This window comes from Triticum dicoccoides, chromosome 6A (assembly GCF_002162155.2).
Source record: "Triticum dicoccoides isolate Atlit2015 ecotype Zavitan chromosome 6A, WEW_v2.0, whole genome shotgun sequence".
Classification (NCBI taxonomy): domain Eukaryota; kingdom Viridiplantae; phylum Streptophyta; class Magnoliopsida; order Poales; family Poaceae; genus Triticum; species Triticum dicoccoides.
The window spans coordinates 387494081-387507435 of NC_041390.1; positions in this window are offsets into that span (position 1 = coordinate 387494081).

Sequence of the window (13355 nt, forward strand, 5' to 3'; positions counted from 1 at the left end):
CTCGACCACCTTGCGTCGCCGCCGCCGTGCCGGAGATGAGTGCCTCGCGTCCATCTCTTCTCCCTTCTTCCATTCTTCTTCCCCTCCCTCACATCTCTCTCTTTCTCTCATACTGCTGCAATAGGGAGCACCCAGGCGCCATGGCCGCCGAAGGAGCTCCGCCGCCTCAACGAATCCACGCCTCCACCTCTCCCTGCATCAAGGTCGCCTAGTCCCTGCCACCCCTGCATCCCCTGCAACGAGATGGAGCTCGCCCGTTGCCTCCCCGAGCATGTAACATACACAGCTCCCCGCGGCCGAGGACTTCGCGCGCGAGCTCGACCCCGAGCGCGCCCGAGCTGCTCTTCCTCGTCGCTGCCTCCCCGCTGCATCCTCGCAGGAGCCTCCATGGACGCCTAGCCGCCGGTCTCCTCCGCGACCCTGCGTCCCTGCCGAAGCCCGCGACCAGTCCCTCGCAAGCCGCTGCCCGGATCAGGTCGTCCCCGCGTTGTCCCTGTCGCCAAGTTCGTCGCCTGCAACGGCGCAGCCGCCCCGTTTATTTTCTTCACCGGAGTCTTCGCCGCAAGAACCCTCCTAGAGGAGATCCGCCGCCCTGCTTCCTGTTTTCCTCTCGCGTCAAGACCGGCGTCAGTCGCCGTCGTCGTCCTCTGCATCGCCGTGGGCGCGCTGCTGTTCTTTTCTTCAGAACGAGCAGTTGCCCGCTTGCCTGCATCTTCGTTGACCGAGCACGATGCCTTAGCACTCACGTTTGGGCCGCTTCTACTCCGGTCCAGCTGCCTGCCTCATCCAGCGCCCCCGTGGGCCTTAGGCAGGCCGGACAACCGCGCCTCTCCTCTGCTTCCTGCCGGGCTGAAGCCCATGGTGAGGGCACCCGCGCCCCTCTTTTTATTTCTTTCTTTTCCCTCTTGTTGGGCCAGCCTGCTGTGTTTCGGCCCGATATGTTTTTTTCCTATTGCTGCGATTTTGTCTATTATTCCAGGGTTTTACTGTTTTATAGAAAGGTCCCTAAACTTCATGCATTTAACAACTCACAAACGATGCATCATATTAAAACAATTTATATATGAAATATGCTTAGTTTTTCATCTAGTTTCATAATATGTCATTTTCATCCATGTTTGAAATGTTTAAAATGCTGTTTGATTAAATTTGCTCCTATGCCATGTTAAAATGCTTTAATTCATAACTAAATAACTGTAGCTCCAAACCTAACAAACTTTATATGCAAATGGGGGAGAATTTTGCCTAGTTTAACATGGTGGCTTCATCTTGCATGTTTAATAACTATAAAATATGGTTTAGGGCAGAACAGTACCAAACCTAATATATGCATATGGGGTTTTACCGGAATTGTTGTTGTTGTTTCCGGCCTCTTTTAAACTTTCTTAAATGTGTAGTTTTCTTTTGCCTCACCTCTTGCCATGTTTAATAACATTTAAATTTGTTGAGTACCTAACCGAGATCGTACTAAATAACTTGTTGTGGTGTTTCGTCAATATGCAACTCGCCACTCAATATGCAACTTGCCATGCCAAGCCTCATTAAACCGGACATGCATCATACTTGATTGTGCATCATGACATGATTATGTGTTGGTTGTTTACCATGATTGTTTGCTTCTTTCCGGTGTTGCTTCTTCGGGTTGGTTCCGATAACGTCGTGTTGTGAGGATTCGTTCGACTACGTCCGTTTGTCTTCCTCATGGACTCGTTCTCCTTCCTTGCGGGATTTCAGGCAAGATGACCATACCCTCGAAATCACTTCTATCTTTGCTTGCTAGTTGCTCGCTCTTTTGCTATGCCTATACTGCGATACCTACCACTTGCTTATCATGCCTCCCATATTGTTGAACCAAGCCTCTAACCAACCTTGTCCTAGCAAACCGTTGTTTGGCTATGTTACCGCTTTGCTCAGCCCTCTTATAGCGTTGTTAGTTGCAGGTGAAGATTGGAGCTTGTTCCATGTTTGGAACATGGATATTTTGTTGGGATATCACAATATCTCTTATTTAATTAATGCATCTATATACTTGGTAAAGGGTGGAAGGCTCGACCTTATGCCTGGTGTTTTGTTCCACTCTTGCTGCCCTAGTTTCCGTCATATCGGTGTTATGTTCCCGGATTTTGCGTTCCTTACGCGGTTGGGTTATAATGGGAACCCCTTGACAGTTCGCCTTGAATAAAACTCCTCCAGCAATGCCCAACCTTGGTTTTACCATTTGCCACCTAGCCTCTTTTTCCCTTGGGAGTCACGCTCCCGAGGGTCATCATTATTTTAATCCCCCCGGGCCAGTGCTCCTCTGAGTGTTGGTCCGACCGAGTAGACTGCGGGACCACCTCGGGGCAACTTGAGGGATGGTTTTACTCGTAGGATGTCTCATTTGAGTGTGCCCTGAGAACGAGATATGTGCAGCCCCTATCGGGATTTGTCGGCACATTCGGGCGGTGTTGCTGGACTTGTTTTACCATTGTCGAGATGTCTTGTAACCTGGATGCCGAGTCTGATCGGAATGTCTTGGGAGAAGGAATATCCTTCATTGACCGCGAGAGCTTGTGATGGGCTAAGTTGGGACACCCCCGCAGGGTTTTGAACTTTCGAAAGCCATGCCCGCGGTTATGGGCAGATGGGAATTTGTTAATGTTTGGTTGTAAAAAACCTGAAGTTGATCTTAATTAAAATACATCAACCGCGTGTGTAACCGTGATGGTCTCTTCCCGGCGGAGTTCGGGAAGTGAACACGGTGTTGGAGTAATGTTTGACGTAGGTTGTTCTAGGATCACTTCTTGATCATAGTTGTTCGACCGTGCTTTTGCCTTCTCTTCTCGCTCTCATTTGAGTATGTTAGCCACCATATATGCTAGTCGCTTGCTGCAGCTCCACATCATACCTTTTACCCCTACCTATAAGCTTAAATAGTCTTGATCGCGAGGGTGCGAGATTGTTGAGTCCCCGTGACTCACAGAGACTTCCAAACCAGTTTGCAGGTGCCGATGATACCGTGCAGATGACGCAACCAAGCTCAAGGAGGAGCTCGATGAAGATCTTATCCTTTGTGTTGTTTCGTTCTAGTTGATCAGTAGTAGAGCCCAGGTTGGGACGATCGGGGATCTGTGTAGCATTTGGGGTAGTCTTCTTTTATTTTGGTTCCGTAGTCGGACCTTGAGTGTCTCTGGATGATGTAATGCTTTATTCATGTATTGTGTGAAGTGGCGATTGTAAGCCAACTACGTATCTTTTCCCTTATGTATTACATGGGTTGTGTGAAGATTACCTCACTTGCGACATTGCTTTCAATGCGGTTATGCCTCTAAGTCGTGCTTAGACACATGGGAGATATAGCCGCATCGAGGGTGTTACAGATAGTGTCATTGACAGAGTTCTTCAATCACTGCCACCAAGCTACAAGAGCTTCGTGTTGAACTATAATATGCAAGGGATGGATAAGACGATTCCTGAGATCTTCGCAATGCTAAAGGTTGCGCCTGTAGATATCAAGAAGGAGCATCAAGTGTTGATGGTCAACAAGACCACCAGTTTCAAGAAAAAGGGTAAAGGAAAGAATGGAAACTTCAAGAAGAACAACAAGCCAGTTGCTGCTCAAGTGAAGAAACCCAAGTCTGGACCTAAGCCTGAGACTGAGTGCTTCTACTGCAAAGGAACTGGTCACTGGAAGCGGAACTGCCCCAAATACTTGGCGGAGAAGAAGGATGGCAAAGTGAAAGGTATATTTGATATACATGTTATTGATGTGTACCTAACTAATGCTCGCAGTAGTGCCTGGGTATTTCATACTGCTTCAGTTGCTAACATTTGCAACTCGAAATAGGGGCTACGGATTAAGCAGAGATTGGCTAAGGACGAGGTGACGATGCGCGTGGGAAATGGTTCCAAAGTTGATGTGATCGCCGTCGGCATGCTACCTCTACATCTACCTTTAGGATTAGTTTTAGACCTAAATAATTGTTATTTGGTGCCAGCGTTGAGCATGAATATTATATCTGGATCTTGTTTGATGCGAGATAGTTATTCATTTAAATCAGACAATAATGGTTGTTCTATTTACATGAGTAATATCTTTTATGGTCATGCACCCTTGATGAGTGGTCTATTTTTACTAAATCTTGATAGTAGTGATACACATGTTCATAGTATTGAAGCCAAAAGATGCAGAGTTGATAATGATAGTGCAACTTATTCATCGCACTGCCTTTTAGGTCATATTGGTGTAAAGCGCATGAAGAAACTCCATTATGATGGACTTTTGGAATCACTTGATTATGAATCACTTGGTACTTGCGAACCATGCCTCATGGGCAAGATGACTACAACTCCGTTCTCCGGAACAATGGAGCGCGCAACAGAGTTATTGGAAATCATACATACTGATGTATGTGGTCCAATGAACATTGAAGCTCGCGATGGATATCATTATTTTCTCACATTCACATATGATTTGAGCAGATATGGGTATATCTACTTAAGGAAACATAAGTCTGAAACATTAGAGAAGTTCAAAGAATTTCAGAGTGAAGTGGAAAATCATCATAACAAGAAAATCAAGTTTTTATGATCTGATCGTGGAGGTGAATATTTGAGTTATGAGTTTGGACTTCATTTGAAACAATGCGGAATAGTCTCGCAACTCACGCCACCTGGAACACCACAACGTAATGGTGTGTCCGAACATCATAACTGCACTTTATTAGATATGGTGCGATCTATGATGTCTGTCACTGATTTACCGATATCGTTTTGGGGTTATGCTTTAGAGACGGCTGCATTCATGTTAAATAGGGCACCATCTAAATCCATTGAGATGACACCTTATGAAATGTGATTTGGCAAGAAACTCAAGTTGTCGTTTCTTAAAGTTTGGGGCTGTGATGCTTATGTGAAAAAGCCCCAACCTGATAAGCTCGAACCCAAATCGGAGAAATGTGTCTTCAAGGATACCCAAAGGAGACTGTTGGGTACACCCTCTATTTCAGATCTGAAGGCAAGATATTTGTTGCTAAGAATGGATCCTTTCTAGAGAAGGAGTTTCTCTCGAAAGAAGTGAGTGGGAGAAAAGTAGAACTTGACGAGGTAATTGTACCTTCTCCCTTATTGGAAAGTAGTTCATCACTAAAATCAGTTCCAATGATTCCTACACCAGTAAGTGAGGAAGCTAATGATGATGATCATGAAACTTCTGATCAAGTTACTACCGAACCTCGTAGGTCAACCAGAGTAAGATCCGCACCAGAGTGGTACGGTAATCCTGTTCTAGAAGTCATGTTACTTGACCATGACGAACCTACGAACTATGAGGAAGCGATGATGAGTCCAGATTCCACAAAATGGCTTGAGGCCATGAAATCTGAGATGGGATCCATGTATGAGAACAAAGTGTGGACTTTGGTTGACTTGCCCAATGATCGGCAGACCATAGAGAATAAAGGTATCTTCAAGAAGAAGACTGATACTGGTGGTAATATTACTATCTACAAAGCTCGACTTGTTGCAAAATGTTTTCGACAAGTTCAAGGAGTTGACTACGATGAGACCTTCTCACCCATAGCAATGCTTAAGTCCATCTGAATCATGTTAGCAATTTCTGCATTTTATGATTATGAAATTTGGCAAATGGATGTCAAAACTGCATTCCTTAATGGACATCTTAAAGAAGAGTTGTATATGATGCAACCAGAAGGTTTTGTCGATCCAAAAGGTGCTAACAAAGTGTGCAAGATCTAGCATCCATTTATGGACTGGTGCAAGCCTCTCGGAGTTGGAATATACGCTTTGATAGTGTGATCAAAGCATATAATTTTATACAGACTTTTGGAGAAGCCTGTATTTACAAGAAAGTGAGTGGGAGCTCTGTAGCATTTCTGATATTATATGTAGATGACATATTGTTGATTGGAAATGATACTAAATTTCTGAATAGCATAAAAGCATACTTGAATAAGAATTTTTCAATGAAAGACCTCAGTGAAGCTTCTTATATATTAGGCATCAAGATCTATAGAGATAGATCAAGACGCTTAATTGGACTTTCACAAAGCACACACCTTGATAAAGTTTTGAAGAAGTTCAAAATGGATCAAGCAAAGAAAGGGTTCTTGCCTATGTTACAAGGTGTGAAGTTGAGTCAGACTCAATGCCCGACCACTTCAGAAGATAGAGAGAAAATGAAAGGTATTCCCTATGCTCCAGCCATAGGCTCTATCATGTATGCAATGTTGTGTACCAGACCTGATGTGTGCCTTGCTATCAGTTTAGCAGGGAGGTGCCAAAGTAATCCAGGAGTGGATAACTGGACAACGATCAAGAATATCCTGAAATACCTGAAAAGGACTAAGGATATGTTTCTCGTACATGGAGGTGACAAAGAGCTTGTCGTAAACGGTTACGTCGATGCAAGCTTTGACACTGATCCGGATGACTCTAAGTCACAAACCGGATATGTGTTTTTATTAAATGGTGGAGCTGTCAGTTGGTGCAGTTCCAAGTAGAGTGTCGTGGCGGGATCTACATGTGAAGTGATACGTCTCCAGCGTATCTATAATTTTTGATTGCTCCATGCTATATTATCTACTGTTTTGGACTATATTGGGCTTTATTTTCCACTTTTATATTATTTTTGGGACTAACCTATTAACCGGAGGCCCAGCCCAGAATTGCTGTATTTTGCCTATTTTAGTGTTTCGGATAAACAGAATATCAAACGGAGTCCAAACAGAATAAAATCTTCGAAAACATGATTTTCTCACCGAACGTGATACAGGAGACTTGGACCCTACTGCAAGGGATCAAAGAGGTGGTCACGAGGGTGCCCCCCCCTAGGGCGCGCCCCCTGCCTCGTGGGCCCCTCGGTGCTCCACCGATGTACTCCTTCCTCCTATATATACACATGTACCCCCAAACGATCAGAACAGGAGCCAAAAACCTAATTCCACCGCCGCAACTTTCTGTATCCACGAGATCCCATCTTGGGGCCTGTTCCGGAGCTCCCCGGAAGAGGGCCGTCATCACAGAGGGCTTCTACATCATCCTAGCCCCTCCGATGAAGTGTGAGTAGTTTACCTCAGACCTTCGGGTCCATAGTTAGTAGCTAGATGGCTTGTTCTCTCTCTTTGAATCTCAATACAAAGTTCTCCCCCTCTCTTGTGGAGATCTATTCGATGTAATCTTCTTTTTGCGGTGTGTTTGTTGAGACCGATGAATTGTGGGTTTATGATCAAGTCTATCTATGAATAATATTTGAATCTTCTCTGAATTATTTTATGCATGATTGGTTATCTTTGCAAGTCTCTTCGAATTATCCGTTTGGTTTGGCCAACTAGATTGGTAGTTCTTGCCATGGGAGAAGTGCTTAGCTTTGGGTTCGATCTTGCGGTGTCCTTACCCAGTGACAGAAGGGGCAGCAAGGCACGTATTGTATCGTTGCCATCGAGGATAACAAGATGGGGTTTATTTCATATTGCATGAATTTATCTCTCTACATCATGTCATCTTGCTTAAGGTGTTACTCTATTTTTAACTTAATACTCTAGATGCATGCTGGATAGCGATCGATGAGTGAAGTAATAGTAGTAGATGCAGAATCGTTTCGATCTACTTGTCACGGATGTGATGCCTATATACATGATCATGCCTAGATATTCTCATAATTATGCTCAATTCTATCAATTGCTCAACAGTAATTTGTTCACCCACCGTAGAATACTTATGCTCTTGAGAGAAACCACTAGTGAAACCTATGGCCCTCGGGTCTATTCTCATCATATCAATCTCCATCACTTTTATATTGCTTTGTTATTTACTTTGCCTTTACTTTTTACTTTGCATATTTATATCAAAAATACCAAAACTATTCTATCTATCAGATCTCACTCTCATAAGTGACCATGAAGGGCTTGACAACCCCTAATCACGTTGGTTGCGAGTAGCTATCGCTTTGTGCGGGTACGAGGGACTTGAGCGTGGGCTCCTACTAGATTGATACCTTGGTTCTCAAAAACTGAGGGAAATACTTACGCTACTCTGCTGCATCATCCCTTCCTCTTCGGGGAAAACTAACGCAAGCTCAAGACGTAGCAAGAAGGATTTCTGGCGCCGTTGCCGGGGAGTCTATGCAAAAAGTCATATACCAAGTACCCATCACAATCCCTATCCCTCGCATTACATTATTTGCCATTTGCCTCTCGTTTTCCTCTCCCCCCAATTCACCCTTGCCGTTTTATTCGCCCTCTCTCTCTATCCTCCCTCTCTGTTTGCCTCTTTTGTCCGCTTGCTTTTTGTTTGCCCGTGTGTTAGATTGCTTGTTTGTCGCAATGGCTCAAGATACTAGCAAATTATGTGATTTCACCAATACCAATACTAATGATTTCCTTAGCACTCCGTTTGCTCCTCTTACCGATGCTGAATCTTGTGAAATTAATACTGCTTTGTTGAATCTTGTTATGAAAGATCAATTTGCCGGCCTTCCTAGTGAAGATGCCGCTACTCATCTGAATAGCTTCGTTGATTTATGTGATATGCAAAAGAAAAAGATGTCAATAATGATGTCGTTAAATTGAAGCTATTTCCTTTTTCGCTTAGAGATCGTGCTAAAGCTTGGTTTTCGTCTTTGCTAAGAATAGTATTGATTCATGGAACAAATGCAAGATGCTTTTATCTCTAAGTATTTTCCTCCCGCTAAGATCATCTCTCTTAGAAACGATATTATGAACTTTAAACAACTTGATCATGAACATGTTGCACAAGCTTGGGAGAGAATGAAATTAATGATATGTAATTGCCCTACTAATGGTTTGAATTTGTGGATGATTATACAAAAAATTTATGCCGGATTGAATTTTGCTTCTAGAAATCTTTTAGATTCGGCCGCAGGAGGCACTTTTATGGAAATCACTTTAGGAGATGCTACTAAACTCCTAGATAATATTATGGTTAATTATTCTCAATGGCATACTGAAAGAACTTCTAATAAAAAGGTGCATGCGATAGAAGAAATTAATGTGTTGAGTGGAAAGATGGATGAACTTATGAAATTATTTGCTACTAAGAGTGTTTCTTCTGATCCTAATGATATGCCTTTGTCTACTTTGATTGAGAATAATAATGAATCTTTGGATGTGAATTTTGTTGGTAGGAATAATTTTGGTAACAACGCTTATAGAGGGAATTTTAATCCTAGGCCATATCCTAGTAATCCTTCTAATAATTATGGGAATTCCTACAATAACTCTTATGGAAATTATAATAAGATGCCCTCTGATTTTGAATCCAATATTAAAGAATTTATTTCTTCGCAAAAGAATTTTAATGCTATGATTGAGGAAAAATTGCTTAAGATTGATCATTTGGCTAGGAACGTTGATAGAATTGCTCTTGATGTTGATGCTTTGAAACTTAGATATATTCCACCTAAGCATGATATTAATGAGTCTCTAAAAGCCATGAGAATTTCAATTGATGAGTGTAAAGAAAGAACCACTAGGATGCGTGCTTCCAAAGATGCCTTTATTAAAACATGTTCTTCCAATTCCTATAAAAATCAAGATGAAGATCTAAAAGTTATTGATGTATCCCCAATTAAATCTTTATTTTGCAATATGAATCTTGATGAAACTGAATATGATCTTCCTTTACCTATAAGGCGTTCTAAAAATTCGGAGTGTTTAGATCTTAATGATGAAATTGATGGAAGTGGGATTGAAAGAAATAAAAATCTAGATGTTGCTAAACCCACTATATTGGATTTCAAGGAATTTAATTATGAAAATTGCTCTTTGATTGATTGTATTTCCTTGTTGCAATCCATGCTAAATTCTCCACATGCTTATAGTCGAAATAAAGCCTTCACCGAACATATTGTTGATGCCTTGATGCAATCTTATGAAGAAAAATTTGAGTTGAAAGTTTCTATCCCAAGAAAACTCTATGATGAGTGGGAACCAACTATTAAAATTAAAACTAAAGATCATGAGTTTTATGATTTGTGTGATTTGGGTGCTAGTGTCTCTACTATTCCCAAGACTTTGTGTGATTTACTAGATTTCCGTAATTTTGATGATTGCTCTCTAAACTTGCATCTTGCGGATTCCACTATTAATAAACCTATGGGAATAATTAATGATGTTCTTATTGTTGCAAATAGGAATTATGTGCCCATAGATTTCATTGTTCTTGATATAGATTGCAATCCTTCTTGCCCTATTATTCTTGGTAGACCTTTACTTAGAACGGTTGGTGCGATTATTGATATGAAGGAAGGGAATATTAGATTTCAATTCCCATTAAAAAAGGGCATGGAACACTTTCCAAGAAATAAAATAAAATCACCATATGAAACTATAATGAGAGCCACTTATGGATTGCCTACCAAATATGGCAATACCTAGATCTATCCTTGCTTGTTATGCCTAGCTAGGGGCGTTAAACGATATCGCTTGTTGGGAGGCAACCCAATTTTATTTTTATTCCTTGATTTTTTCTCCTGTTTGGTAATAAATAAATTATTTAGCCTCTATTTTGGTTGTGTTTTTTTTGTTTAATTAGTGTTTGTGCCAAGTAGAACCGTTGGGAAGACTTGGGGAAAGTCTTGTTGAACTTGCTGTAAAAAACAGAAACTTTAGCGCTCACGAGAACTGCTGTAATATTTATTTGAAGAGTGATATTTAGTTAATTCTTTTTGAAGATGATTAATAGATAAATTACTCACGTCCATAAATTTATTTTAGAATTTTTGGGGTTCCAGATCTTGCGCTAGCTACAGATTACTACAGACTGTTCTGTTTTTGACAGATTCTGTTTTTCATGTGTTGTTTGCTTATTTTGATGAATCTATGGCTAGTAAAATAGTTTATAATCCATAGAGAAGTTGGAATACAGTAGGTTTAACACCAATATAAATAAATAATGAGTTAATTACAGTACCTTGAAGTGGTCTTTTGTTTTCTTTCGCTAACGGAGCTCACTAGTTTTCTATTTTGAGTTTTGTGTTGTGAAGTTTTCAAGTTTTGGGTGAATTCTTTTGATGGATCATGGAACAAGGAGTGGAAAGAGCCTAAGCTTGGGGATGCCCATGGCACCCCAAAGATAATCCAAGGACACCAAAAAGTCAAAGCTTGGGGATGCCCGGAAGGCATCCCCTCTTTCGTCCACTTTCATCGGTAATTTACTTGGAGCTATATTTTTATTCACCAACAGGATATGTCTTTTGCTTGGAGCGTCTTGTATTATTTGTGTCTTTGTTTATTAGTATGTCACAATCATCCTTGCTGTACACACCTTTTGAGAGAGCCATACATGAATTAAAATTTGATAGAATACTCTATGTGCTTCACTTATATCTTTTGAGCTAGATAATTTTGCTCTATTGCTTCACTTATATCTTTTGAGCTAGATAATTTTTCTCTATGTGCTTCACTTATATCTTTTTAGCTAGATAATTTTGCTCTATGTGCTTCACTTATATATTTTGAACTAGATAATTTTGCTCTATGTGCTTCACTTAGATCTTTTAGAGCACGGTGGTGGATTCGTTTTAAAGAAACTATTGATCTCTCATGCTTCACTTAAATTAATCTGAGAGTCTCTTAATAGCATGGTAATTTGCCTAATAATAATATGCTTGGTATTCAAGATTTGTGAAACCTTCTTTTGAGTGTGTTGAATACTAAGAAAAGATTGAAGCATGATAATTGTTTTGAGATATGGAGGTGATAATATTAAAGTCATGCTAGTTGAGTAGTTGTGCATTTAAAGAATACTTGTGTTGAAGTTTGTGACTCCCGTAGCATGCACGTATGGTGAACCGTTATGTGATGAAGTCGGAGCATGATTTATTTATTGATTGTCTTCCTTATGAGTGGCGGTCGGGGACGAGCGATGGTCTTTTCCTACCAATCTATCCCCCTAGGAGCATGCGCGTAATACTTTGCTTTGATAACTTCTAAATTTTTGCAATAAGTATATGAGTTTTTTATGACTAATGTTGCGTCAATGGATTATACGCACTCCCACCCTTCCACCCTTGCTAGCCTCTCTAATATCGTGCAACTTTCGCCGGTATCATACACCTACCATATACCTTCCTCAAAACAGCCACCATACCTACCTATCATGGCATTTCCATAGCCATTCTGAGATATATTGCCATGCAACTTTCCACCATCTAGTTCCTCATGACACATCCATCATTGTCATATTGCTTAATATGATCATGTAGTTGGCATAGTATTTGTGGCAAAGCCACCGTTCATAATTGTTTCATACTTGTTACTCGTGATTCATTGCATATCCCGGTACACCGCCGGAGGCATTCATATAGAGTCATACTTTGTTTTAGTATCGAGTTGTAATCATTGAGTTGTAAATAAATAGAAGTGTGATGATCATCATTCAATAAAGCATTGTCCCAAAAAAAGGCAAGGCCAAAGAAAAAAAAAGAAGGCCCAAAAAAATAAATAAATAAATAAATAAGGGGCAATGCTACTATCCTTTTTTCCACACTTGTGCTTTAAAGTAGCACCATGATATAGCGAATCTCATATATTGTGCTTCAAAGTAGCACCATGTTCTTCATGTAGAGAGTCTCATATGTTATCACTTTCATATACTAGTGGGAATTTTATGTTATAGAACTTGGCTTGTATATTCCAATGATGGGTTTCCTCAAATTGCCCTAGGTCTTCGTGAGCAAGCAAGTTGGATGCACACCCACTAGTTTCATTTGTTGAGCTTTCATACATTTATAGCTCTAGTGCATCCGTTGCATGGCAATCCCTACTCACTCACATTGATATCTATTGATGGGCATCTCCATAGCCCGTTGATACGCCTAGTCGATGTGAGACTATCTTCTCCTTTTTGTCTTCTCCACAACCACCATTCTATTCCACCTATAGTGCTATATCCATGGTTCACGCTCATGTATTGCATGAAGATTGAAAAAGTTTTGAAAAAGTTAGAGTATGAAACCATTGCTTGGCTTGTCATCGGGGTTGTGCATGATTTAAATACTTTATGTGGGGAAGATGGAGCATAGCCAGACTATATGATTTTGTAGGGATAACTTTCTTTGACCATATTATTTTGAGAAGACATAATTGCTTTGTTAGTATGCTTGAAGTATTATTATTTTCTATGTCAATATAAACTTTTGTCTTGAATCTTTCTAATCTGAATATTCATACCACAATTAATAAGATTTGCATTGAAATTATGCCAAGTAGCACTCCGCATCAAAAATTCTCTTTTTATCATTTACCTACTCGAGGACGAGCAGGAATTAAGCTTGGGGATGCCTGATACGTCTCCAACGTATCTATAATTTTTGATTGCTCCATGTTATATTATCT